General features: G+C 34.2%; 1 long non-coding RNA gene across 2 annotated transcripts; it reads right to left on the bottom strand.

Annotated features, from left to right (window-relative positions):
- Nucleotides 1-484: 484 nt before the first annotated feature.
- LOC131701819 (uncharacterized) lies at nucleotides 485-5,048 on the bottom strand. Of its 2 annotated transcripts, XR_009309036.1 has the most exons (5): nucleotides 4,761-5,048; nucleotides 4,341-4,406; nucleotides 2,836-2,956; nucleotides 1,558-1,694; nucleotides 485-1,266 (listed from the first exon to the last, which is right to left on the bottom strand). It is a non-coding gene; the product is annotated as an uncharacterized LOC131701819 (long non-coding RNA). The 2 variants fall into 2 exon arrangements; XR_009309035.1 differs by having other exon boundaries at nucleotides 1,558-2,956.
- Between the last annotated feature and the right edge of the window lie 575 nt (nucleotides 5,049-5,623).

Below are 5,623 nucleotides of genomic sequence, written 5' to 3'. Positions count from 1 at the left end.
TGTATCTGCCCTTAGGATGAGCAATATAATTATATTGCTCATCCTAAGGGCAGACCTTTTTTTTGTACCAGTAAGCCAAACGAGATAACAAGTCACTCCTCCTTCCTTCCTCCTCGGCAGAGTCAGCTGCACTGAACGCTGGTGTGACTTCAAAGTGAGGAGCCATTGTTATTTAATATGCCCCGCTTTCAACTTCAAATGTTAAATACGGCAGGGCTGTGAAGCCAACCAGGGCCTTTTCCATCTGCCGCTGAATGTGCTAATTAATGGGCAGAGGCAGTTTTCAAATACATTCTCAAAATTGCTGCTGGACTTTGATCACAATCACACTAAGAATTAGATTACAAGCAGAACATCTCAAGAGTGTATGAAATGTACACAAAAGTGTATATATATATATATATATATATATATATATATATATATATTCAACATACTTTAATTATACTGTTTATGTCATCACATCTAATTCCATATGCATGCTTTCAAGTTACCACTGCCTACAATAGCAACCTTCCATGTGTTCTGGGAGTGCTAAGCAATTTTTAACCATATGATGGCTAATTTAACAGCTACTCTTTTCAATGATTACTCTTGTTTGCAACGCAGGCCCCTTTTCCCTAGGAACTGATGATTGCTTGTTTGTAACAGTACATCACTGCCATTCCGAAATCCAAAAACGACAAAGTGGTCGCGAATCACTTTCTATTGTGATGAGCAAGAGCTCGACTTTACTTCTCATTATTAATGTAAAGGCTGTTTGTTGTTTCTCATCTTGCGCTGTAAAAGTAAATAAGCCGTTTAACAATGCATGAGAGGGGCTTTCTTTTTTTCAGGAAAACCAATATTTGAAAATGCCTTAGAATAGACAATTCACTCCCTCAAAACCAGTCCCTGTGATTTTTTTAACATTATTTTAATTTATCTTAGCACAGCTCTACTGAAATTGAATAGCATATGGGAAGAAAAGGAGCTATGCCTGAGGTGAAGGAATTTTAAATCTTTACTCAGGGAAGTATATTGCATATTGTAGTAATTGAGTGTGCTTTAATAATATAACAAGACACTTTAATAATGTAACAAAACATGTTCATCAATGTGAAGGATGATCATTTCTTAAAGCAATCTTCTTCTTCGCAAAGTCAAGGAAACGGACGGCAGTCGTAGATAACATATCCAATGAGCTATGCTTCTGAATTGAGCTCGGGTTTGTTGTCCTACCATTGAAAAGATGACGGATTTCCCTCGAGTTTTCATTGTGCATACCTAGTTTGTTGAAAGTAAAATATACAATCCATGAATAGGCTGGTGACCGGCTAGGTGATGTTGACTTTGCTGGAATCTCAATATATTCTAACTCAGCAATGACAGTGTCAGGTGGGAAAAAAAGAACGAACATGCACTGTCATGACAGAATTTCAGGAAAAAAAGTGTTATATGAGCATATTATATATTTATGACTTCTGTCACTTGTATTTACCACGAAGCTGTGCTCATTCAAAATGAAAAATCTTATTAATCTCATTCCGATTTTTTATTCATATTTTATATCAGTACCTGATAGGTGTGCGTTATACCTTATCAGCAGAGCCTGAGAAGATGTGCTGCTTTTCCAGATCCAGAGCTACAGCAAATTCAGTTTTTGTGTGACCTTGTAAGGTCTGGCTCAATCTACAGTGCCTCTAATCCCACACCTGCAAGACAAAAAAAAAACTTGAATTTGATCCGTTAAAGGCAATATATTCATAACATTTCACAAATCACTTTGTATATGATGTGGTACGGTATGTCACATAACTCTACTATTACACCAGTGTTTTATGAATATTATATACCTCACTGTCTTTACATTACTGGAGAATGTAGCGATAATATTAAATAACCACTTTAAAAAAGCCTTTAAACATTCTATTTTCAGCCATGTTAATTGCATGATAATTATACATGTAACTAACAGTGTATAACAATGTACACTTTTTATTATTATTGTAACCGCACAACTATCATTACAATACAGTCACTCTAAACAGATAACATTAACTATATAACTCGCGGTAACTTAAACATTATGTATTAGCATTCTCTTTGATTAATAGAATACTCCGCACCGTTCTAAAGTTCTGAAGAATGCACTGTGATGGATGGACACTTATTATACTTCGAAGTTCACCCAGACTAAAACAGGAATTCTGATTGGTTTGAGATCGCCAATAGATGAAATGCCAACATTGATTACACAATTGGTAAGTGAAATTGAGTTCTAGTAGCTATCAGTCCTTCTTTGTACAGGCAGTAAGACAAAACCCCAAATTGGAAACAGGTTTGTCTTTGTAGAATATAAGAGAAGAAAACAACTAATATCGCACTTCAATTGAACTGCATTCCAGGTACTAATAAATGACCACTGTCTCTTGGAGTAAGAGATCATTATGAATCCTAGCACACACATTTCACTTTTCTTGTAACTGGAGGGCAGGAGCCATTACAATGGACAGTTTCATACATTCTAAATAATTCTAAACACAATTTTAAAAGCGCTCACCTGTATTCTGTATGTGTATTTTATTACTACTTTTTGACACACTAAACAACTCTTCATATGCATGCCTTCATATGCAAAAACAATGGTTCATTATGTCAATAACAGGCTCAGTGTTTAATTATGTAGAATCTTCTGCTTGGTAAGGTCATCTGTTGCTGCTTTCAATTGTCTAATAGTGTACAACAGAAGGTGTTGTTGCTAAATCATTAAATATTATTTAATTTCAATTTTTGCACATTTAGTGACATTTAGTAATGATGTATGCTGTAGCAGCTGGACTGCTTCTTTAAAACCTTGCAATGCCGCCCTCCCTCTTCTTCATCAGCTGGGGTGATTCAATAACTGGAAAGGTTATTATTGTCTCTCTGCTTTACTGGCAACAAGATGAAGGCAATGTGTCTTTCATGCATTCCCCTGTCGATCCAAGGACAAAAAAAAGACCCAATAGTTAAACTGATCATAACACACCATTTAATTAGGTATGCCATAAAATATATGGAGGAGTGTATTATATTTGCTTTGCTGATAGCAATAAGGCAATGCATGGCTGATAAAGTCCTTTGAGTAGCTGGTGTTCCCTTTAGGTAAAAGCATTTAAATTATATCTGAGCACCAGGGGGAATATATCTCGGCAGTTTTCACTATTGCCAAGTCTTTACAATTCCTGCAGATTCAATACCTGACCAGGCTGGTAATTTAATCTTCTGAAATGACCATGCCTTGAGTAACCAGGAACAAAATAAAATAAAAAAGTATCAATTGATAATTTTAATTTAATTATGTCAGGGGCGATTAATCTAGCTGGTCCTGGAGTCAACTTTCCAGGATCAATCACCAGGGACTGACGGGAGAAAATTACTTTTTTAATGCTGTCAAAAAAACAGGGGTAATAGAAAGTGATATTGTATTGTGAAAAATAAGACATTTTGAAATAGCCAAGAGGTCACCTGGATTATTGATCTTATCAAAGGAGCTAATATCATAAATATTCTATTATGCATACACTGGAAAAGATGAAGATGTGTAGCCTATTACTGTTTTTTTAACCTTCCAAAAATACATCATGTGTCAAAAGCTTGATTAAAAATTAATTAACACTTTTTCATTTGTTTAAATATGACATGGAGCAAGGTTACAAGAAATAATTATTCTACTGACACAGCAATATTTTTTACCAAAAGCCATACTGAAAATATGGTATTTCATTGAAGCTGAAATCTATACTTTTTCAGGCTTCATATATTTACTTTTAAATTAAAGATAGCTGTTAACACACTAAGCCAAGGAACAACTGTTTCATAAATGTTTCAGTGTGTGTTTTTCTGGTGCTTCAAAACATTAAGATTCATCACATTTTAGAATAGATAGGATTTTGACAGCGATACATCTTTTACCATTGTGCTGGTCTTGTTCATTTGATAAAAAATGGGATTTGTAGAATGATGTGTTAGAGAAGACAGACGGCAGCCATTTTATATTTTATTGCTCAGATTAGATGCTTTTTGAAGCTGAATTAAATCATAGCAAGAGGAATGTAATTGGTTTATTTAGTGACTCCAAGCCCAATGTTTCTTTTTTTTTTTAAATAAGAAGATTTAGGTTTTTGAGAAAATGATTTCTCTAACTGAAACATGATTTGCTGAGGCAATATGTTAGGTTGAATAATAGCATTCTCTTTTTGAAATACTAGTAAACTTCTTCAATATGTATTACTTATTGTTGCTGTAAAAACAAGGTTAGCTGAGTTTTTTTTGCACTGATACTTTACATCTGATATTCCAATACATTCTGTACTTACTGTTCTGTCTCGAGACCCACTCACAAGGATGCTGTTCTTAAAAGCACACAGGTGTAAGTTCCAGATCTACAATCAAAGAAGGGTGCAAATCAGGGGGTCCACAAGCTTGTGTGGGGCTGATAAGACTATAAGTGGTATTCTGTTAATGCAGGGCCCTGCGCTGTGGGCTCAATCTCTTCATTAAAAGTGCTAATGGTGCAGAATATGACTGCAAAGTCCTGTAAGCTGAATTCTGGCACATGTTAGCAACTGGATGAATTTGATAAGAATGTGATAGAATTTCGCCACTTCTGGATAATAATGAAAAAAAGATTTTTGATAAATAACTGTACAGGAGCACAAACAACATGCTTACAAAAAAATAATGAAAGAGATAAAAAATAAAAAGAAAAGCATTGGTTTTAAGATGAAGTCACATACCCTTACAAACAGATTGCTGCAATGAAGGCCAGTGTTAAAGTCATTACTCGGGTGCTGTGAAATAAGAAATACATCCTTCAAGCTTTTCAAATTGTCACCAGAGCTGAAGTCTAATAAGAGAGTTCTGTAGGGGGATGCATTTTTCACACGAATTCTCTCAACTGATTATACTTGTTGATTTGATGAAAATTGTATGACATATTTTTTGTTTCTGCCATTCAGCATGTAGACACATATCTGGGTGCAGAAGAGAGAAGACATAATTCTTCAATTGGCCAGAAAATGAAAAATAAGTATATTTCAAATAACAATAGATTTATATTAAATAGCAAATTAGTGGTAAACTATAACTATACTGTAACTAATAATGTTACTGTACATATTAACATTTGAAATTGAAATTAAAATGAATCACAGAAGAGCAGCAACAGTACTGCTTTTTTTAATACATGTAACTTAGTTTTCAGATATATTTACTTAGAAAGCTGATTATATATATATATATATATATATATATATATATATATATATATATATATATATATATATATATATATATATATTACACACACCTCCATATGTTGATGCCCAAACCAAGGATCCAAAAAATGCAAACAAACTAACTGATACATTGAAAATGGCAATGATAACCAGACAGCGTTTCTAGCAGTCTTTCTACCTTGATAGTAGAGTCAAAGGATGAACTGACAAGCAGGTTTTATGTAAAGATCTAGAGGCTCCATACTCCTCTTGTGTGTTCTTCCAAAGTCTTAATATGGGTTCTGTTGTCTAGAAGCCAGACGCTTGCCACATACTTACCACTTACAAATCTCTGAAACAACAGAGAAATACACTATTGAAAT

This window comes from Acipenser ruthenus, chromosome 27 (assembly GCF_902713425.1).
Source record: "Acipenser ruthenus chromosome 27, fAciRut3.2 maternal haplotype, whole genome shotgun sequence".
NCBI lineage: Eukaryota > Metazoa > Chordata > Actinopteri > Acipenseriformes > Acipenseridae > Acipenser > Acipenser ruthenus.
Note: the sequence above shows the minus strand (reverse complement) of the source record. Positions and strands in the feature narration are given on the sequence as shown.